Source organism: Myotis davidii, unplaced genomic scaffold, assembly GCF_000327345.1.
Source record: "Myotis davidii unplaced genomic scaffold, ASM32734v1 scaffold935, whole genome shotgun sequence".
In the NCBI taxonomy this organism is placed as follows: domain Eukaryota; kingdom Metazoa; phylum Chordata; class Mammalia; order Chiroptera; family Vespertilionidae; genus Myotis; species Myotis davidii.
In genome coordinates this window covers 1,468,938-1,490,912 of record NW_006286974.1, presented here as the reverse complement: position 1 = coordinate 1,490,912, position 21,975 = coordinate 1,468,938, and the positions used below count along the sequence as shown (strand labels likewise).

The following is a 21,975-nucleotide window of genomic DNA, read 5'->3' as shown; positions in this document are numbered from 1 at the left end:
AGAAAGGAAGGGAGAGAGATAGAGAGTTAGAAACATCGATGAGAGAGAAACATCGATCAGCTGCCTCCTGCACATCTCCCACTGGGGATGTGCCCGCAACCCAGGTACATGCCCTTGACCGGAATCGAACCCGGGACCCCTCAGTCCGTAGGCCAACGCTCTATCCACTGAGCCAAACCAGCTAGGGCTCATGTGATATTTTTAAGCACTTTATGTTTTAACTCATTTAATATTCCTAAGAATGTTCTGTGGTGGGAACTAATATTATGCCCATTTTACAGAAGAAGAAAGTAGAGTTCATAGTGGTCAAGTAAACTAACTAAGAGCATATACCTAATAAACAGCAGAGTTAGAATTTGAACTCAAGACAGTCTGATTTTAGAGCCTATGACTTTCACCATTAACCTGTAACATATATAGCTTTTCCTAGCACAATTTACCACATCATACTTTACCCAATCCCCATTCAAAGACATTTAGGTTGTCTCTAGTTTTTCACTTTCCATGTCGTGAAGCACAACTTCAGCTTCTTAAGATAAACACCTAGACCTGGAATTTGGAGGTCGAAGAACGTAAACTTGGGGACTTTAGATGCATACCATTGAGACAGTGGTTGTGCCTGGGCACGCTCCAGCTGCTGAGCAGTCGAGGTGGTGGGTAAAGGCCAGCTTTGAAGTCATACAGATCAGCGTTCAAATCCCAGCTCGCTGATTTACTAAGTCAGCGGTTCTCAACCTGTGGGTCGTGACCCCTTTGGGGGTCGAACGACCCTTTCACAGGGGTGGCCTAAGACCATCGGAAAACACATATATAATTACATATTGTTTTTGTGATTAATCACTATGCTTTAATTATGTTCAATTTGTAACAATGAAATTGGGGGTCACCACCACATGAGGAACTGTATTAAATGGTCGCGGCATTAGGAAGGTTGAGAACCACTGTACTAGGTGGATAATATTGGGCAAGTCACTTTACCAGTGCCTTGAGCCTCAGTTTCCTCATCTGTACAGCTCTACCTTCATTGACCCTCTTCTCACTTCTTGCTGATTATGTTAACTTCCTCACAGGACAGGTGTGATTATTCGTATTGTCATCACTTGATGACCGGGAGGTCCCACTTCTCTTTTTCTCAGGCAAGTTCTCAAAAGAGCAAGTCAGGAAAAGGAAGTAAGGCCCAAAACTTGGAACCTACAGAGTCATTGGAAATTGGGCGGAAGCTCGGTCATCAGAACAGAGGCTCAATTCTAGTCCAAGATCTTTAGATCATAAGTGACAGAACCCATTCAAACTTGCTCAAGTGAAAAGGAGGATCTCACTGTGAGGAGTATTAATATGAGCGTAAGTGACAGAAACGCAACTAAAATTGGTTTAAGCAAAAAAAAGTTGATTGGCTAATTTAATTGAAAAGACTAGCTTCAAGTCTCAGCTTCAAGCATAGCTGCATCCAAGGGCTAAAATAGTGCCCCAGATACATTCCCTCTCTCTCAGCAATGAGCCTCGCCTCCTGGGACAAGATGGCACCAGTGGCTCCAGCTCTCTCAGCAGCTACAGGGCAAAGAGAATCTCTTCTCACTGCTGTCAACAAAACATCCCAGAAGGAAGTCCCATTGGTTCAAACAGGGTCATGTGTCCATTTCTGAACCAATCACTTATCACGCTCAGAAGATACCGTAAAATACTGTGGCTGGGCTGGCACAGAGCCAGGTGGAGATGGAATCAGCTTTGCTGAGCACCATGGACAGAAAGTAGGAGAGAGGGGAAATCAAGGGACTGTTTCTGGAAGACCTGAAAAACATCCCAGGTAGAGGGACCAGCATGTGCTAAGACCCGAGGGAGGGAATGTGTGAAGTAGGAGCCATGCAGGTAGACTGATGATGAGCCAGGTAGATAGAGAACCCCATACTTTCCATCTGCTGACTCACTGAGCCTTCATGACAATTCTGTGAGATAGCTACTGCTTCTAATATTATTTTGCAGATGAGGAAACCGAGGCACAGAGAAGGCGAGTAACTCGTCCAAGAACACATAGTTCCATCAGTGGTGACAGAACTGGGCTTCTCCAACAGGAATCCCAAGCAGCTCTAATCCTTAAGTAAAGGAAAGAGGAGAAATCCATCCATTTGGGGCAGGTAGGTAGTCTGGGGACCTTCGGGGACCAATTTCACTGCAGCTGTAGCCATAGTCGTTGCAGGTTTTATATCAGAGGGAAGGAGAGTGCACACGGCCTTTTCTAGCCACAGACAGGAATCCCTTCAGGCAGTTATTGATGTTTAGCCACAGGAGCTGCCACAGTGAGGCACTCCGAGGAGCCAGCCCAGGGAGAGCCAGCGAGAAGACCAGCGCTTTTCCTGGAAGAACTCATTTCCCTCTCTAGCTCCATTAGGAGAGAGTGTGTTAGAGTAGAAGGAGCTGGGCTCTGAGGCCAGGCCAACCTCCTTTCAAATGGCAGCCCTGTCACCCACTCACTGTATGATCTCAGGCAACTTACATCTGAGCCTCCATTTCCTTGTTTAAGTAAAATGAAATTATCCAGAAAAAGTAAGTCTTTTAGTTTCCCCCAACTCCCATTCCATAGCTGCTAGTCTCCCCACCCCCTGAATGCATGCATCGCAAATAGATAATAGGTAGATAATAGATACCTATATATAAATATACATATATACAACTGTATATATGCTAATATACATATATATGCCTATATTGTATCTGTTGGGATACTTTTGGCTATAGGTACAACAACTTACAAATGTATGAATTACTCATCAAGAAGTCTGAAGGTAATAAATGCCTGTTACTTATTGATGTCTAATAGAAATCTCAAATTTAACATGGTTAGAATTGAACTTGGGATTCCTGCCCCCAGAATCTTTTCTTCCTTACTGAACCCTTGGTTGCTCAAGCCCAAATGCTCATTAGAATCACTCTCAATTTCTCTCTTAAACTCACATTTTACATCCATTCCATGGCCCAGTCTGGTCCTGCTTTCCTTAAATCTGGAGGTAGCTCTACTGTGACAAGAATGAAACAAGAGTTCAGGGCTCCTCAATTGCCCAGACTTTTTGAATATGTCCACAGAGTCATGTGATTACTTGACTAGAACAGCATAATTAAGGTATTTTAATTGCAAGCACCAAAAACATCAACTCCCCTCATTCCCTGCCCTGGCAGCAGGTGGCATTGAGAAGCCAGGGCAAGAGCTAAAGAGAAGCTAAATTGGGGAATCCATTCATTTTGGGCTTAGTGGCTGTCACCATGGCACTCACAATCTCTTAAGTGCCCAGTGAAGGTACTGCCTGCTGTCCTGGCATGGGAGTGGCTTCCAGGATACTTCTCGTGCCTACCCTACTGACTGACCCAATACTGAGACACAAAGGTGAAGGCTCAGAGGTCATGGAGACCAGAACAGAGAGAGGGGAAGAATCTGGATCCTTGATGATACTGCTCCCTTAAATGAACCAACTTTGAAACGCTACATGCAAATATCTTCTATGTCAGTCATATATATAAGGCTCAGAGGTCATGGAGACCAGAACAGAGAGAGGGGAAGAAGCTGGACCCTTGATGATAGATACTGCTCCCTTAAATGAACCAACTTTGAAACGCTACATGCAAATATCTTCTATGTCAGTCATATATGTGTAGATTGGATATTGTTTACTTGCAGCCAAAAGCATCTCAACAGATACAACTGTATATGCTGATGCATGTCTAATTAGAGTTCACCTGGAAGGAGAGATGTAAAACTAGTAATGATAAGGGGAAGACTTACGTTTTCTGGGTATTTCAATTTTGTCTGAATTCTGCTTATCTTGGATCAGCTTTCACTATTTCAAAAATTAGAAGGCAAAATTCCCAGTCAGCAGAACAATTGAGTTTTACATTTCTTTTAAGTGCATGAAATAAATTGAATCTGGCAAGCCTGGCCCTTGCTGAAATCGTCTCAGAGAGGCTGTTGGGACAGCAAAAAAAAAAAGGTTGTTGATGAGTTTGGTTACTAAAGAGTTGGAAAGTGATCTGGGACAGCATGGTAGAGCTCCAGGGACAGTCAGAATTTTTCCTGCCTCTGTTCCCGCCACTGAACAGCTCAGCCAGCCCCGCCTGCCGTTTCAAAGGATTTCCAACAACCTGGCACTAACTGCACCCTCTTGAAGTTTCTCTGAATGTCTGCTTCAGATGTGTCAGCCTGCCTGCTTTTCTTCAAAGACGGTAGCGAAAATGCTGTTGGCGAGCTAAGGGACCTCAAAGATGGCTTTGCCATTTGCTTTACGAGTCCGGAGGTAGGGTTTTTGGGTGAGGATGATGAAGTCAATTGGTGACAGGGTGGGAGTCGCCAGGGATTTCCCTGCCTGCCTGTGTGTGCTCAGTTTGGCCCCGTTATGCTCCTGGTCTGCCCAGGGGTCCTTATCTCCCCCAAGGGGCCTCCCTGGTCCTCGGTGTTAGCACTGGAGGTTCCCCTCTGGAAAACGACCTTGACATCCACAGTCTGCGAGTCTGGAGAAGGCTGCATTTTCTAACCCTCCCCCGGAGATTTACAGAGCACGTTAGCAGGTTAAAGACTCTGGAAAGTCTTGCAATAAAGGAATCTATTTTAAGAACAAATTTCCCCCACAACAGCAGCTCTGGAATCTGTCTGCCTTGGGTTCACAACCTCTCTCTCCCACCCCTTAGCTAGGTGGCCCTGGACTAAGGGTAAAATCACTCTGAGCTTCAGTTTTCTCTTCCATAAAATAAGGATTTTAATAGCACCCACCTGAGAGCTGCCACGAGTCCACAGTCTCTTATCAGGGATCAGTGTTTCCAAATTTAGAAATGTTTAGATTTTAGAAAAGCCACGTGGGATATATGCCATATATGTTATAGCATCTCATCATCAAACACATTGATATGAAACACAGGAATATTCACACTAAGTGGGTTCAATAAGACAATGAAGAGCCTCAGAAAAGGTGAAGGTTTGCTCCCAAATAAGTTTTGGTGCCAGACTTCTGGGAAATTGCTGGTTTTCATAGCTTTTAAAAATAAACTTCAGAATTGCAGATAAAGAAATGAAAACATGTAATGAAAATAATAGTTACTCTTGCCCTAGCAGGTGTTGCTAAGTGGTTAGAGCATCGGTCTGCATGGAAGGGTCACTGGTTCGATTCCTGGTCAAGGGCAACGTACCTGGATTGCAGGTTTGATCCCCAGCCTTGTCGGGTGACTTCATGAGGCAACCAATCAATGTGTTTTTTACATCAATGTTTTTTTCTTTCTTTCTCTATCTCTCCCTCCCTCCCCTCTCCGTTCTTCCACTCTCTAAAAATCAGTGAAAAAAGTATATCCTCTGGTGAGAATTAACAACAACCAAAAAGTTACTCTCTATGAAGCAGTTATTTGAACCAGGCAATGTTCCAAGCACCTCACATGGATTAACTCTTTGAATCCACAGAACTACCCCATGTGGTTAATTTATTGTGTCTCCCCACTAGGCATATGAGCAAACGGGGACATAGAGGAGCTAAGTAACTTCCTCAAGCAGCAGTGTTGGGATTAAATGAGGTAACGGATGTGAGTTGTCTATAACAGTGCCTGGCCCATAATCACCACTCCATAAATGTTAGCTATTACGATCTTATTAATATCATCTTTTCTTTCTTTATCCTCACTCCAGGATAATTTTCCATCGATTTTTAGAGAGAGTGGAAGAGAGAGGGAAAGACAGAGAGGAATATCGATGTGAAAGAAACATATCGATTGTTTGCCTCCTGCATGAGCCCCAACCAGGGCTCGGGCTGGGGAGGAGCCTGCAACTGAGGTACATGCCCTTGACCGGAATCAAATCTAGGACCTTTTGGTCCACAGGCTGGCACTCTATCTGCTGAGCCAAACCAGCTAGAGCTTATATCATCTTTTCAATGGTGGAAAATTATTCTAATCTTACTATAATGAAAATATTATGTGTGTGGGTAGGGGAGGGGGTGTTTTTTAAAAAATGAAACTGAATTTCTGAATTGAGCCTAGTCTCTCAATTGGTCTTCTGACTCCTGTGAAACCGGATGCTGATCAGGGCAAAAATGGAAATGTCATCTTAAGGTTGACCTCCTTGGGCAAGATGGACAGATACTGGGCAGCCCTGGGGGGAGGGGGGGCGGACACAGCTTTCCAGGAAGAACTTGCTATTCTCCTGTGAAGAGTGCTGTTAGCTGACAGCCTCCAGATACAGCATCTTTGAGATCCATTTCAACTTTCAAGCCAAGACCAAGGTCACCCTGAGCAGCCTCCAGCCAATGACTGAGGACAGTGGGGGTTAAGGGCAGTCTGTGTTGTGGGAGCTCCGCACTGACTTGACCAAGACTTTGTCAGAGCTGCACTCCCGCCCGAGGCTCCCTTGAGCAATTTGGCTTCCTCCCATATTTTTCACAAAACGTAACACTCCAAAGAGCCTTGATTTAGGGCTCAGCTTACGGGGTAGAAATCCCTTGATCTTTGAGGATGGGTTTTCCTCCAGTCCCAGCAGATAAATAATGATCCATCTTACATGGGAGCAGTAATCCATTCCCCTTCAGCAACGATTGGTCCAGAATGGGCACATGATCCAATGAAACGTCAGGAGAAGTCAGGGGGTTCACTTTACTAATAAGACACATAGAGCTTCACATGGTGAGAGCCCTTTGCTCATGCCCCTCCCTTCTTTCTTTGATCAATATCCGGTATTCATATGATATGTGGCACTGCAGCAGCTGTCACAAGTGTTGAGTCTGAGGCCAAAAGCCAGCTGCTGGAGATGACAGAGAGGAACAATGAGAAGAGCCCGCCAGGGTCCTTGAGAACACCAGGAACCACTGCAACAACTTTGAAGCTGCCAACCTCCAGTCTTTTTGTTGTTCCAATGGAAGTATTTGGACTTTTCCTAGAAGGGAGATGCTTAGAAAAACCCTCCCACCTCCAAATTGTGAACACCTAAATGTGACACTTACCTCTCCCTTGATTCATATCCTTCTAAGATTCCCCATTGCTCTTAGGGCATGGTCCAAACTCCTTGTTATAAAGACCTGCAATCCGGCCCTTGCTGGCCCCTTGCATCAACCCTGACCATCCTTACTTGGACCCCAACCAGACTGAACTTCTAGTTCTCACATATCCTATTTCACCTCTAGATTTTTGCAGTGCTATTTCCTCACCTCTCTTCTTCCCTCATTTCATCTGGCTCTCTCTTCATTTTTCAGATCTCAGTTCAAAAGCCTCCTCCAGGAAGCCTTCCTTGATTTCTAGACTGGATTCCGTTAACCCTTGGGACTCCCATTGCACCTTTTGCTTGTTTCTATTAAAACACTTATCAAACTAGATTGTAATTGTCTGTTTTTTCATGACTGGTGAATTTGTCTTTGCTCTCAACTATTCCACTTCCAGCTCTTTTTTTTTTTTTTTCACCAGTGGCCCTGCTGACCAAAAGCTGCCTTGGGCTCCTGACCAGATGCTTGTCTGTACATTGACAGAAGTAACTGCTCCTATAGACCTCTCTGTGAGCCAATTCTCCTTTGCAGTCTCATTTCTGTAGCTGGGCACAGTTTGTTCCTGTTTGACCAGTGATTCTTCTCTGATCTTCCAAGTCCTCTTACTAGCCTTCACCTCCCCACTCCTCTCATAATTGTGGGAAGTCTACTTCCTGTAATAAATCCCTTATCCTGTGGGATAGTCATGCACAGTGACACTGCTGCCCTAACCAATACACAGTCCAGGAGCAGACACCACCTCCTGGCTTTGAGGGTGGAGTCTGATCCAGGATTTTTGCTGTAACAATGGAAAGCAGAAGCCATCTTTCCCCTCCCATCCACAGTGATTGGTACAGCCATGGGCATATAATCCAATTCTGGCCAATGAGAGCCTCACCGAGGATTTTTGCTGAAACAAAGGGAGAGGCACAGATTCCATGTGACATCACCTGAGCATCTGCATCCAGCTTGCCCTGAAGCTAAACCTATTTCTGGGCTTTTCCTTGTTGTAGCTCAAGTGAGTATGAGTTGGTTTTTTGAACCTTCCTATTGAAAGTGTCCTGGTTGCTATTGGTGAACAGTAAGCATCTAGTGAACGAATGGATCCCAAATTGGCAGTGACACTTTACTTTATTATTACTTTCTTTTATTTATTATTTCCTTTTAGAAAAAAAAAAAAGAAAAGAATTTAGAGGGTTAGTGTCATATGAAAAGTTTAATCATTTAACCCAAGGTTTTTTTTTTTAAATATATATTTTATTGATTTTTTACAGAGAGGAAGGAAGAGGGATAGAGAGTTAGAAACATTGATGAGAGAGAAACATCGATCAGCTGCTTCCTGCACACTCCCTACTGGGTATGTGCCCGCAACCAAGGTACATGCCCTTGACCGGAATCGAACCTGGGACCTTTGAGTCCACAAGCCGACGCTCTATCCACTGAGCCAAACCGGTTAGGGCCAACCTTTTTTTTTTTGTTACAAATAGAGAAAATGAGGCTCAAAGAGGAGATGTAATTTACTCAGGGTCGTATGGCTAGGTTCTATTAGAATCACAATCAGTGGCCAGGTTGAGAATGTCTACACTGAATCTGCTCGTGAGAAAATAGCAGACAAATCCAAACTGAGAAACAGTGTTGTTTAAAAAAAAAGACAAAGGGTGGTGTGGGAGGGGGACGTACTATTCAAACATGTCAATGTCATAAAAGACAAAGAAAGGCTGTTAAATATTCCAGATTATAGGAGACTGAAGAGACATGACAACTAAATGCAGTGTCTGACCCTAAACTAGATCTTGTACCTGAGGGAAAAAAAACATAAGGACATTATTGGATCAATTAACAAAATTGGAATACCATGGTAGAAACGATAGATTAAATAATTTTATCAGTGTTAAAGGTACTGAGGTTGGCAACTCTACTGGGGGCATGTAAGGTAATATTCCTATTCTTAGCGAATACATACTGAACTATGTAATAGTAAGGAGACATGATATATGTAACTTATGCACAAATTGTTCAAAATTAAACACACAGAATGATAACATAAAATAAAATATTAACTATAGATACATCTGGTGAAGGGTATATAGGTGGGGGTTTTTTGTCCTCTTTTATTTGTCCAACTTTTCTGTAAGTTTGATATCAACAAATAAAACATTTAAAAAACAAAGGTAAAGATGTTAGAGACCAGACTCTCAGGCCAGCCCTCTCACCCTGTGGGTTGTAAATGATTGCACAGGGCTTCGGGCAACTTTCTGACTTACAAGGGAGTTTACAAAACTCAATCGATGGTCGTAGGGTCCTGGCGAATTATTAATGTTTATCATGTGCAAGAGCTTCATAATAGAACATTCAGAGAGCAGAGTAGAAGAGACCTGAGAAGCTTCACAACGAGAAAAATTCCTGAGAAGTCGTAGCCTTTTTTGTTCTGCCCTCTCTGCCTTCAACTTCTACAGTCTGGAGTGGATCCACTAGGGTGCTTTGGGCTGCAGGTAACTGGTACTCATTTAAGAGGGCCTTAAGTGACTAGGACACTTATTATCTCAGGTTAAAAAAAAATCAATAGGTAGGCTTTCTCATATTTTAACATCTTAATATTCATTTCTCAAGGATTCCTTGGCCTTTCCCTCATGGTCTCAAAATGACTGCTGTAGCTCCAAATGTCACATTCTAAAACAACAGTGTCCAAAGGGTGCGAGAATGCGTGTGCAACAGAAAAGGGCTTGGGAGAGAAATCTTCTCTTTCTTTGACGGGGAGAAGAATGCTTCCCGGAAGTCCTCAGCAGACTACCCCAGCTACCTAATTGGCCAGGACTGGATCCCATGTTACCCCAACAAGAAAACAAAGGGAGACAAGCTTGCCATGTCTGACTTATACCAATCAGATTTCACTCCTTGGGCCTGGCATAATTGTTCCTTACCACCCAAAATTAGGTTCCATGGGCAAGAAAAAGGGGAATTAAGCAATCAACAGAGTCTGCTTTATGGCTCTGGTGGTCTCTTGAGTGGGGACCTTGGTTCTCCTTTTGTGATCTGGACCAAAGACCCAAAAAGGGTGCCAAGAAGCCCAGAGCCCCTGAGGTTTATGGCCTAGGCCAGGTACTCTATGCTGGACATCAGTTGTCCTTGCCTGTCCAGCATTCATTCCCCCTGTTTCTCACAGCACCCAGTATATAATAGGGGAACTTCACCTCACCGACTTTCAGTCCCTGAAGTTCAGGTGGGGCTGTTCCTACTCCAACAGGTATGTGACCAGGCCAATCAGAGCATTGCCTTCCTTGAGTGACAGTTGATTGGTTCCGAGATGGCCGATGACTTAAGTTAGTTCAATCAAAGTAAATGCTAGAACTTCAGCAGAGTTTCCAGGAAACAATTCTCTTTCCCACCAGACTTGTACAGTAGTCCCCTCTTATCTGCGGTTTGCTTTCTACCGTTTCAGTTACCTGTGGTCAACTGCGGCCCAAAAATATTAAATGGAAATTTCCAGAAAAACACTTTCTCAGTTTTAAATTGTGTACCATTCTGAGAGTCATATAACATCTGGTGCCATCCATAAACCACTTCCTTTAAGTGCAAAGGTATGCACGTAGAGGAAAAAGCAAAGAGTGTATAGGGTTCGGGATAATCCAAGGTTTCAGGCATCCACTGAGAGTCTTGGAAAATATTCCCCGCGGATAAGAGGGAACTACTGTACCTGGTAGGATGCAGGTCTGGAGCTACTGGTTGCCATCGTGTCAAGTGGAGACTGAGAATGGAGCCAACTCACTGAAGAGCAAAGCCAGGAGATGGCAAGACAGTGTCTGGCAACCTCATTTGGGTACATGGATCCAGCCAGGCCTACAGCCCGACAGAACTCTTTAGTCATTTAAGTCACGGCCGGGGTGTTCAGTTACTAGAGCCAATAAATTGCCCTTTTTGCATAAACCAGTTTCAAATGAGTTTTCTGTCATTTACAAATAAAAGAATCCCAAGTTTCTCAACTTTTGGAGAAGCATGTTTGAAAGGAAAATTCCCAGGTCTGTTCCCCAAAGATTGTGATTGAGTCACCTGGGCTCCTCCAGGAACCTGTCCCTCCAGGTCCCCCAGTTTAGATGTCTTGCTTACCCCAACCTGAGACTCTGCGAAGTTGAGGGGGGAAAAGTTCCAGTTAATTGAGCCTGGAGGTAAAAGAAACTCAGACCTTTCTAACACAAAGTCCCAGCTAGCTGCTAGGCAAGGACCGAGGAAAATACCTTTCATTCTTTCTTAATGACTGAGATGAGGAAATGAAAGCGGTTCATTTCTCAATCGAGCACCGGCAAGGTAACGTTAAACTTTGGTAACTCTCCTTGCTCCACAATGTTTCTAAAGCAACTTGTAATACTTAGGCAAGAACTGTTTCCTAGCCAAACCCAGAGACTGTAAATCCTGTGGCTTTGAAGGGCCAGGTAGGGAGGCAATAAATAGGAAATAGTCCTGCCTGCGGGGAATAGCAGAGCCCAGGACGTCTCAGCCTAAAAATGACCTTTAAAACTATGTGTACACTGCCGTGGAACCAGGGATACACTTAAAGTCATCAGGCTCTCATTACTCTTTTTCATCTCCACACTGCTATCCTCTGAGGTGGCTTCACTCTTGGAGAATGTGGACCCCCAAGCCAACATTCTAAAGTTTAGGGACCATAGCAGAAAAATGTTCTCTTTCTCAATTGTTCCAACAGAAATCCAGGGAGAAGTTGTCCTTGGCCTGCTTGGAGTCACATGGCAATCTCTGAAGCAATCACAGTAGTTAAAGAGTCATGGTGGTGTGGTTGGTCAGATCTGAGTCACATGTCCATCCCTGGAGTTGGGATGGGGTCAGTACCACTTTAACTACATAGAAAGAGACCAGAGAATGGGGAGGATAGTTTCCTCTCTTAGCTTGGGGTGGCCCAGAAGAAGACCCCAAAACAAGGACTTGAGATACAAGTAGATTATTTGGGTGATGATCCCAGGCAGCACCATTAGGGACTTGAGGGAATGAGACAGGAAAGGGAAGGCAGTGAACAGAGGATGTGTGATTGAGTAAGTGACCACTGCAGACCATTGGAGCTAACTCCCATGAGGGAACTCCAGGAGGCAGTGTAGAACAGGCACCTCAGAGTTATCCCATCTTAGGGTTGGAGTACTGAGGGATTTATCTACCAATTCCTGTCAGTCGTCTTACTCTCAGAAGTGTTTTTGCCCATAAATTCCAGCATGCAAGAACAAACTGCTACCCTGGTGACCTAAGAAAGTCCTCAAAGAGATAAAGGTTGGACCAGTGTGCATTGAAGGTTATGACCATGGCCAGGGCACTGATAGCATCTTCTATATTCCCCAAAAGAAAACTGGGGCTCTGTAATCAGAAGAAGGCACTGATGTTAGGCAGACCAAACAAACAGTTGTTCATCTAGGGAGCCAACTGGGTGGCCCGCTCAATCTGAGTCCATCAACCAAGCATTGGCAGAGTAGCATTCAGAAACTTGAGTTGCAATCTTGTGCGGGCATTTCTAGCTTTGTAACTTTGGGGTAGTCCTTTGTCCTCTTTAAGCTTCGGCTTCCTCATCTGTAAGATGGGGATCATAACTCTTATCTGCCCTAAGTGTTGTGAGAATTAAATGACAAAGGGTGCCAAGCATCAGGTACACAGCAGTAGCTCAATAAATGGTAGCTGATTGTGGCAGACACTGCCAGTTACCCTCCAATCCATTTTCTTCTTCATGAGTAATAGAAACCCCAAGTTTACCTGAGCACATGGGCACTCAGAATAAAGACTACATTTCCCAGCCTCCCTTGACACTAGGTGTGACCATGTGACTATCGTCTGACCAATGGGGTTGTCAGGGTTAGCCAGCTGGCTTCTCCCAGTGGGTCAGACACAGAGATTCTGGCCACTCTCCCCATCACCCTGACACAGAACAGTATACCTCTTTCTGACTCTCCAACCTTCTCCATACCACCTCACTTAACTCCTTTATGTCTTGGGCAACTCTGTAGAAAACTATCCTTGCCTTCCACCCTCCTTAGAACACATAACACATTAATAGCTTTAACCTGAGTTTTTTAATCTTGGCACCAGGGACATCTGGGGCCAGATAAATTCTCTACAGTGGGGTCCATCCTGTGCACTGTAGGATCTTTAGCAGCACCTCTGGCCTCTACTCACTAAAAAACAGTAGCACCCTCCTTTCACTCCCAGCCCCCAGTTCTAACAGCCAAAAATGTCTAGACCAGTGGTTCCCAACTTTTTCTTGGCTAGGCCCCACCTAAACATCTCTAAAATCCTGATGCCCCCCTGTGACATGTAATTCTTATTATTCAAAAAGTGAGCTCCTATTCACGCGGAGGAAGCCTAAACAGCCATTAACTTGGTCTAAACAAGCTTCCAAAGAACATGGCATCCATGAAAGAAAAAAATAAAAGAACGAAAGGACAGCTGAAGTACTGAGGAAGAAATCACTAAGAAAATTGTTTAAAAAATAATAATAATATGAAGTGATATGAAAAATAGCAAATAAAGTTTCAAAATATATAATAGAGAACTGAAATGCATAAATGTCACAATATATATTTATACACTGTATATGAGGACCCCATAACCACAAGAAATGGAAAAAATTCACTGTTAATAACTCATTCTCAAATTGCCCCCCTTAAAAATCAAATTTCCTCCCTTGGGGGGGTGTGCCCCATGCTGAGAACACTGGTCCAGACATTTGCCACATGTCCTCTGAGGGACAAAATCACCCCCAGTTGGGAACCATTGTTAATTCATGCTACGATCTACTGAGGTTGGTAATATCATCATTTCACAGATGAGGACATCAGGGCTGTGGAAGGAGGAGAACTTGCCCAGATGGTAAACGGCAAAATCAGGGATTAGAATTAATCTCCCAAACTGGTCATTCCCAATTTGTTTAGCTGATAAAATCCACTGGGGCCCTGTGAACAGAGGCCCCAGCCTCACCCCTGACCCAAACATTGGGATGTAAGAATCATTCCCATTTTAAAGAAGAAACTGAGGCACAAAGAGATTAAATGACTTGCCTAATAGGAGAGGAGAAGAGTGTTATCACATGCCTAAACCCATTACTGGCAAGTGAATGTTTTGGAGTTATGGCGACTATGTGTGTGTGTGCGCATGCGCGCGTGCGTGTGTGTGTGTACCTGTGTGTGTGTGTGCGCGCGCACACGAGCAGACAGATATACACGTATGTGTGCTCACTTTGACACAGAAACATTGGGGTTGGGGGAGGCCCAACCTTTCCCTTAAACGCATGGCCTTCCAACGCACTCCTTCCCCCCAACTAAGGTTCTGTGAACAAGAAAGAAGGGGCAGGACAGTTATTAGATAAACAAACACCAGGGTCTGCTTCAGACTTCTTTCATTTTACAGATGAGAGAGGTCCCACCAGAAGTTAATTGGCAGGCCCAGACCTTGAGCCCACTGTCTGAGCCAACAGACTCCCCACACTGTTACAGCTAGGAGCTGCATGTCTGCTGAAGGCTGTGTCTTGGGAATCAGCTATCAGCCACTGGCCACACAGCTACACAGGAGCCCCTCCATCCCCCACCCTCAACCTGGGGAATCTACACAGAACCCACCTGTGTGAAGAACAGGAGGTGGCACTCTGGTCACTAGGGGATTCGTTGTCAAAGCAAAACCCTGTGAGTCATTCTCTGTGGTTCCAGGGAAAAAGGACTCCCAGACAGGGGCCCATTCCAGAATGAATAAAGCCTTGACCCAAGACCTAGGCTTCCAGGGAAACCAGCTGGCCCCTGGGGAGGGACGGGGGAAGAGGGTTACCTTAAATTGAGATCTCTTTGGATAAAACTGTTTTCTTATTCAATCATTCATCAACTATACTTAAGGTTTTTATTTCTCCGATCAACAAATATTTATTGGGAGGGGCAAGGAAGCTCACTTCTGACTATACTTTTTTAACTGTATATATTCACTATTACAAAGAGCACCTGCTGCTTTTGTTAAGCTTCATTTTAAATTAATTTTTAATAATGACCGATACATAGGCTCATTCTTCTTCTAACCACCATGATGCATAGGTGGTATCTTTCCAGACTGTGTTTGTGTGTTTCCATATGGACACATGGAAAAGCTATACAATTGTTTTGTGTGTATTTGTATATATGCTTTCATGAATCTGTTTGTAATTTTTTAAAATACATTTTTATTTCAGACTGGAAGGGAGAGGGAGAGATAGAAACATCAATGACAAGAGAGAACCACTGATCAGCTGCCTCCCGCACACCCCGCCCCACACACACCAGGACTGAGCCACAACCCCAGGCACACACCCCCAACCAGAATGGAACCCGGGACCCCTCAGTCCACAGGCCGACGCTCCATCCACTGAGCCAAATCAGCTAGGGTTCGTTTGTAATTTTTTAAAAAGAAATTAAAATTGAATTCATTGAGGTGCTATTAGGTGCCAGCACGTCTAGGTGCTAGAGAGACAGCAGTAAACAAGGTACAACTACTCCTTGACTTTAACGGGAGATACGACCAAACAAAAGATCATTATGATACAATCCAGTAAGTGTAACAAAATAGAGGAAAAGGGGCTGAGATTCCAAAAAGGATACCCACCCCAGCCCGTCAAGGAGTATTAGTTAGGTTTCTTTAGGTTGTAAGTGGCAGAATGCCCACCAAGTAAATAAAGAGGGATAGGGGGATGAATGGTTTATGAGAAACCATGTAAAACTGCCTTTGGGCATGACTGAATCCAGAGGCTCAAATGATGTCAAAGAATATTTGTCTCTTCTCTTCTCTTCTCTTCTCTTCTCTTCTCTTCTCTTCTCTTCTCGTCTCGTCTCTTTTCGTTTAGGTTGTAAGTGGCAGAATGCCCACCAAGTAAATAAAGAGGGATAGGGGGATGAATGGTTTATGAGAAACCATGTAAAACTGCCTTTGGGCATGACTGAATCCAGAGGCTCAAATGATGTCAAAGAATATTTGTCTCTTCTCTTCTCTTCTCTTCTCTTTCTTCTCTTCTCTTCTCTTCTCTTCTCGTCTCTTTTCATCTCTTCTCATCTACCTATCGATCTATCTATTGATCTATCTTTCAACTCTGCTTTCCTCTGTTTTGGATTTCCTTTCATAAGGTTTTTTGTACATAGTGGCAAAGATGGCCAGCAGCCACTCGAAGTTTGCTTTGTTTTTGTAACTGGCAACCCCAGTGGTAAGGGAGATCCTCTTTCCCAACAATTCCAACCAAAGCCCAGGAGTGAGTCTTATTGGCCTCTCTGGAATCCACAAAACAATCGCTGTGGCCAGGAGAATGGAATATGCTGATTGGCCAAGCTCACCTATGAAGCCAGGAGCCCATCCCTGAACCCCATGGATGAGAGTGGGGGAGGGAGTGGTTCCCCAAAGGAAAACTGAGATGCTGTTTTCTGATCCAGAGGAAATAAGAGTTGCACCCGCCAGGTAAAGGATCCCCCCTGGAGAAAGCTTCCTGGAGAAGTTGACCTCGAAGTGGAAACTCAAGGATGAACTGGGCTCTGCCAGGTGACAGGGAGAGCGTGAGTAGAAAGGGTGCTCCCAGCAGAGAGAACAGCATGTACAAAGGTCTGGAGAGCACTGCTTGTTCCAGAAAATGCAAGTGATTTACTCTAATGACTGGGTCCTGTAGAAGGAGGGAGAGGAAGTATTGAGGTCAGAGAGCAAGTCAGAATGCCTGTAGGGAACTGTGATTTTATCCAACTCTTCTCCTTACCTCCCCACCCCCATCCACTCCCTTGGGATCATGACTCAGTCATGGGGTTTTCACACCCTCATACTCAAAGCTTGGCACCGTTTCCCCATTTCAGCGAATGTGTCATTCATCAGCAGATTCGGTCACACCACTGATCCACACTGTGGGTCAGCTGATCATCATATAATTTGACCACTATTCTCCCTTAATTTCACAGGCAAAGGAATTCCAACTTGAAAACCAAGGGAACATTAATAGATGTGACACAGCCGGTGCGTAGCCCACAAGTGTTCACGCAAGTTTTGTTCATTTGAAAAGAGGAGAACCACATTATATCTAGATCTACAGCCATCTTTGATTGAGTTTGGCCTCTCTTCCGGGGGGCGGGAGCGGGGCAGAGTTCCCTTTCATCCTCAGAACTCTGTGAGGGAAATGCGTTTGCTGTCCCCATTTCACAGATGAGAACTGAGGCCAAGAACTCAGCTGTGGCCCGCATCTCACATGCATGATTTCTTTTAAAGCCTCACAACAGCCAAACCGGTTTGGCTCAGTGGATAGAGCGTCGGCCTGCGGACTGAAGGGTCCCAGGTTCGATTCCGGTCAAGGGCATGTGCCTTGGTTGGGGGGAAAACCCCACTGGGGGGCATGCAGGAGGCAGCTGATCGATGTTTCTCTCTCATCGATGTTTCTAACTCTCTATCCCTCTCCCTTCTTTTCTGTAAAAAATCAATAAAATATATTTTTTTTAAAAAGCCTCACAACAGTGCATTCCCACTTCAGATAAGGGAAACTAAGGCCCAGAGAGTTGAAACAACTTGGCAGAATCACACAGCAAAAGTAAGGCTTGGGGGAGGCTCAGACATGGCTAATGGGATTGGGGGGGAAAATGGTACAGCCACTTTGGAATACAGTCTGGCAGTTCCTCAAAAGGTTAAACAGCATTACCATGTGACCCAGCAATTCCACTCCCAGGCATATGGAAAACGTATATCCACACAAAAACATGTACATTAGGTTTATAGCAACATCATCTATTATAGCCAAACATAGAAACAACCCAATGTTCAACAAGTGACAGATGGATAAATAAAATGTGGTCTAGCCATACAATGGAATATTATTCAGCAATAAAAAAGAGTGAAGTAGTGACACATGCTACAACATGGAGGAACCCTGAAAACATGCTAAGTGAAAGAAAGACCCAAAGAAGCACATATGATATAAACATATTTATAGGAAATGTCCAGACTAGGCAAATCTATAGAGACAGCAGATCAGTGATTAGCAAGGGCTGCAAGGAAAGAGATTGGGGGGTTTTTAAGTGGCTAATAATAGGTACAAGGCTTCTCTTAAGGGTGATGAAATGTCCTACAATTAATGGTGGAGATGGCTGCACAACTGTGAATATATATGAAAAGCCACTGAATTGAATATTTTAAATGGGTGAATTAAATGGTATATGAATTTTATATCTCAATAAAGCTGTTAAAGAAAGTAAAAAGAAAAGAAAGAGAAAAACAAAGGAGAAAAAAGAAAAGTAAGGAGATGGGCTGTGACTGTGACCTAAACTATAACCAATGTTTAAACATCTATTGCTAGTATGTGCCTAACTAGCCTGAGCCAAAAAAAAAGGCAGGTGGTTGCGGGGATAGAGAGAATATATTAGTTCATATAGTGGGAAAGTCTGGGTGTTTCAGGCATGGCTGGATCCAGGGGCTCAGTTGTGCTCGGTCTCTTAGCTCAAATTTGTCTCTATTGCCTTCCTTCTCAAGTAAATGACAGAGGGACTTGGCAGGTCTTACCATCCCAGCCATCCTAAGGAGTACTTTCTTCTGCATGATTTTTAAAATAATATATATATTTGTATTGATTTCAGAGAGGAAGGGAGAGGGAGAGAGAGAGAGAGAAACATCAGTGATGAAATGTCCCCTATTGGGGATCAAGCCCACAACTTAGGCATATGCCCTTGACCGGAATCAAACCTGGGACCCTTCAGTCCGCAGGCCGACGTTCTATCCACTGAGCCAAACCGGCTAGGGCTCTTCTGCATGATTTAAGTAAAGGATTGAGGGAGGTTTCTCACTGATCTGGCTGAGGTCACTATTGAATTAATCACTATGGCCAGCACAATCTATGGCTCTGGTAGGCCAGGACTGGGTGACATGATTCACCCTAGAGCCAGGGAGTGTGGTCAGCTCTACTCAAATCATATGGTCTGTTGGGGAGCAAGTGCATCCCCAAAGGAAAACTGGGATTCTGGGTAGGTGTGAGCCACAGAGGCCCCTAGTATTGGGGGATTGTGGACCCATTGCTCAGGTTTGACTCCTGCTTCCTCCACTGCCAGTTCTGTGACCTTGACAAAGTACTTAATCCTTCCAGGCCTCAGTGCCTTCGTCTGTAAAATGGAGCGAGTAATAGTATGTCCCTTATAGGGTTGCTCTGGGACTTAAATGAGATGCCTCCAGTAAAGGACTTAGAAGGGAGTCTGGCACATATTTGTTACCTAGCATCATCACACCCGTGCTATAGGGCCATTGGCACTTACCCAGGCCACTTGCAGGGCAGCAGGAAAGCAGGTGATGAAAACATCCATTGTTGGTCAAAAAGGAGTTTTGGAGGCAACTGTTAGGAAAGGGTCAGAGAAGCCCTGGGACTTCCTGAGTGACTGGATCAGGCTGTCCACGGTGCCTCGACTTCCCCAGCACAGCATCCGTACTGTGTTGTGACTGCTCGGCCCCGTCAGACTTGGAGCTCCGTCTCGACTCTTAGTGGTTATGACTCTGAAGTTCCTGCAATTTTAGAAGAAGAATACAAAATTCCAAATATGAAACAGGAAGAAAGTGGGTATTTACTGACAATGCAAATAGTAACTCATCTCAAATTGTTGGACACTTGGAGTATCGGGACCGTTTCTTTTGAGCTCTCTTTGGGCAATTTACACAGCGATGCTTCCTGTTTGTATCTTGGCTGCCTCTCAGTCACCCCGGAACATTCTAGAACTCCTAATACCTCCCAGTACTGGTAACTCTGCCTTTGGGTCCAATAAAGATTTTCAATAAATGTCTGTTGGATGACTAACTGGTCAAATAGCTACACCCCAGATTAATGTTCACAATGGACAGCCCACACCTACATAGTTAAGATCCTAAATCTCCTCTCCTTAAAGGCAAAGATTCTACCCAACTGATTCTGGGGCCTCTAAAATGAGACTGACCTGGGTTAGTTTTTGGTTCTGGGCTTTGCCCTTCTCTGAGCTTTGGTTTCCTCCTCCATGCAATGGGAATACTTGAGAGAAATAAATGAGAATCATCTCAAACATGTAAGTAACTGCACACAATGCCTAGAATGTGTGTCTAAAACACGAACTTCTGTTATTTTTCACTTTTGCTTACCCCAGAAGCAACCACAATTAAAGGTTGTGAAATAGTTTTAAATCTATAGAAATGTTGCAAGAATAAGTCAGAGAATTCCAGTATGCCTTTTACCCAGATTCACCAATTTTTAATATTTTACCATGTTTTATCATCCTCTTTATGTGAATATATATTCATTATTATTAATATTTATTTTTCTGAATCACTTGAGAAGAGATTGCACACACCATGCCCCATTTGTCCCTTAATATTTCAGCATATATGTCCTAAGAACAGGATATTATTTTATGTAACTACACCACAGTTGCCAAATACAGGAAATTTACCTTGATACAATGCTTTAATCTACTTTCCACATTCTAATTTTGTCCATTGTTGCAACAATGTCTTTTACAGCACTTTCCCCTTCTAATACAGGGTCCAGTTCAAGGTCATGTTTTGCATCTAGTTACTATGTCTCTTCAGTTTTCTTTAATCTGGAATGATTCCTCGCTTTTCTTTGTTTTTATGACATTAACATTGCAGGGATCTGTTCCCTGCAACTTCTCTGACCTCTCTGGCTCTCCTCTCTCCTCTGGCTGGAATGTTCTTTCCTCACATCCTCGCTTGGCCCACTCCCCCTTCTTCTTCAAGTCTTTACTTAAATGCCATCTTCTCAGGGAGGCATTCCCTGAACATGCTGCTAAAATGTGCAAACTCCTGACATGTCTTACACTCCATATCCCCAACTCTGCTTAATTAGATGGCATTCATCACCATCTAATATGCTATATATTTACTTGTTTATTTATTGTCCATCTTTCTTCACTAAGAAGTCAGCTCCAGGAGACCTGTCTGTTTTCTGCACAGAGGCATCTCCAGTACCATGCCTGGTAGGTGCTCAGTTATTTATCTATTTATTGAATGAATGAATGAATGAATGAATGAATATAGTATCTTTGAACCAACCATGACCCTCACCTAGAGCTACATATAGTGAGTGCCAAAGAGTGTTTGAATTAATGAAATAAAGATGAACAACACCACCCCCACTTGTGTTGATCAAGCATCTGAGTCCGCTGTTCACGGTGAGTTATTGACATTTCCTGTCCAGGAACTGGTTACGTGGTCAGTCAGGTTGACTGCGCCAGGCTGGGCCCAGATGTGGTCATCAGGCCACATCACGGGGGGAGGGAGCTCTGTGGACACAAGACTGAACCCGGATGTGGTGATCAGGCTGCATCACAGGGGGAAGGGGAGGGGAATTTTGTGGGTGCCACTTGGAGCATTTGGAGTGGAAGCTGGTGCCTGTACCTCGAGAGGAAACAGAAACTGTGGTGGCTGCCAAGGGAAGAGGCCCATGTGCGTCCTTCAGCCCTTCAACCACTGCTGGCTTCCAATAGACCACAGATACTTTTTGGAGGAAACTTCCTATTTCTATATTCGTACATACAGAAAAGTACACAGCTCAATAAATGACAGCTCAATAAATTTTCACAAAGGCAGCACGCCAGGGTAACCAGCCCCCAGATCAAAGAACAGAATGATACCAGTCACCTAGCAGCCCCCTCCCAGTCTCTACCACCACCCTCAATGGTAACCACTACCCTGATTCCCAGCACTAAAGATTATATCCTGTTTGTGAACTTCGTGTACTCACACGGCAGTAATTCTTTCATGTATGACTTCTCTGTACAACATTGTTTGCAGCAACAGCCTTTTGACCCTGCCTCTTCCTCCACAAGCTCAAAGCGGGAACAGGAACCTAACAATAACTCATTTTGCTTGGCTGGTTCCAATGTGCCAGCCGTTCCTTAGAGCCTCCAAACCGCTTTGTGGGCTGGGCCTGTTATTGCTCCCATTTCACAGATGAGGGGACTGAGGTGCAGAGAGGTTATAAACAGTTTGCCCTGCTAGGAAGCAGAAGATTGTA

General features: G+C 44.2%; 1 long non-coding RNA gene across 1 annotated transcript; it reads right to left on the bottom strand.

The window, feature by feature from the left end:
* Positions 1 to 19,172: 19,172 nt before the first annotated feature.
* LOC107182304 lies at positions 19,173 to 20,018 on the bottom strand. Its single transcript, XR_001513023.1, has 2 exons — positions 19,904 to 20,018; positions 19,173 to 19,478 (listed from the first exon to the last, which is right to left on the bottom strand). It is a non-coding gene; the product is annotated as an uncharacterized LOC107182304 (long non-coding RNA).
* Between the last annotated feature and the right edge of the window lie 1,957 nt (positions 20,019 to 21,975).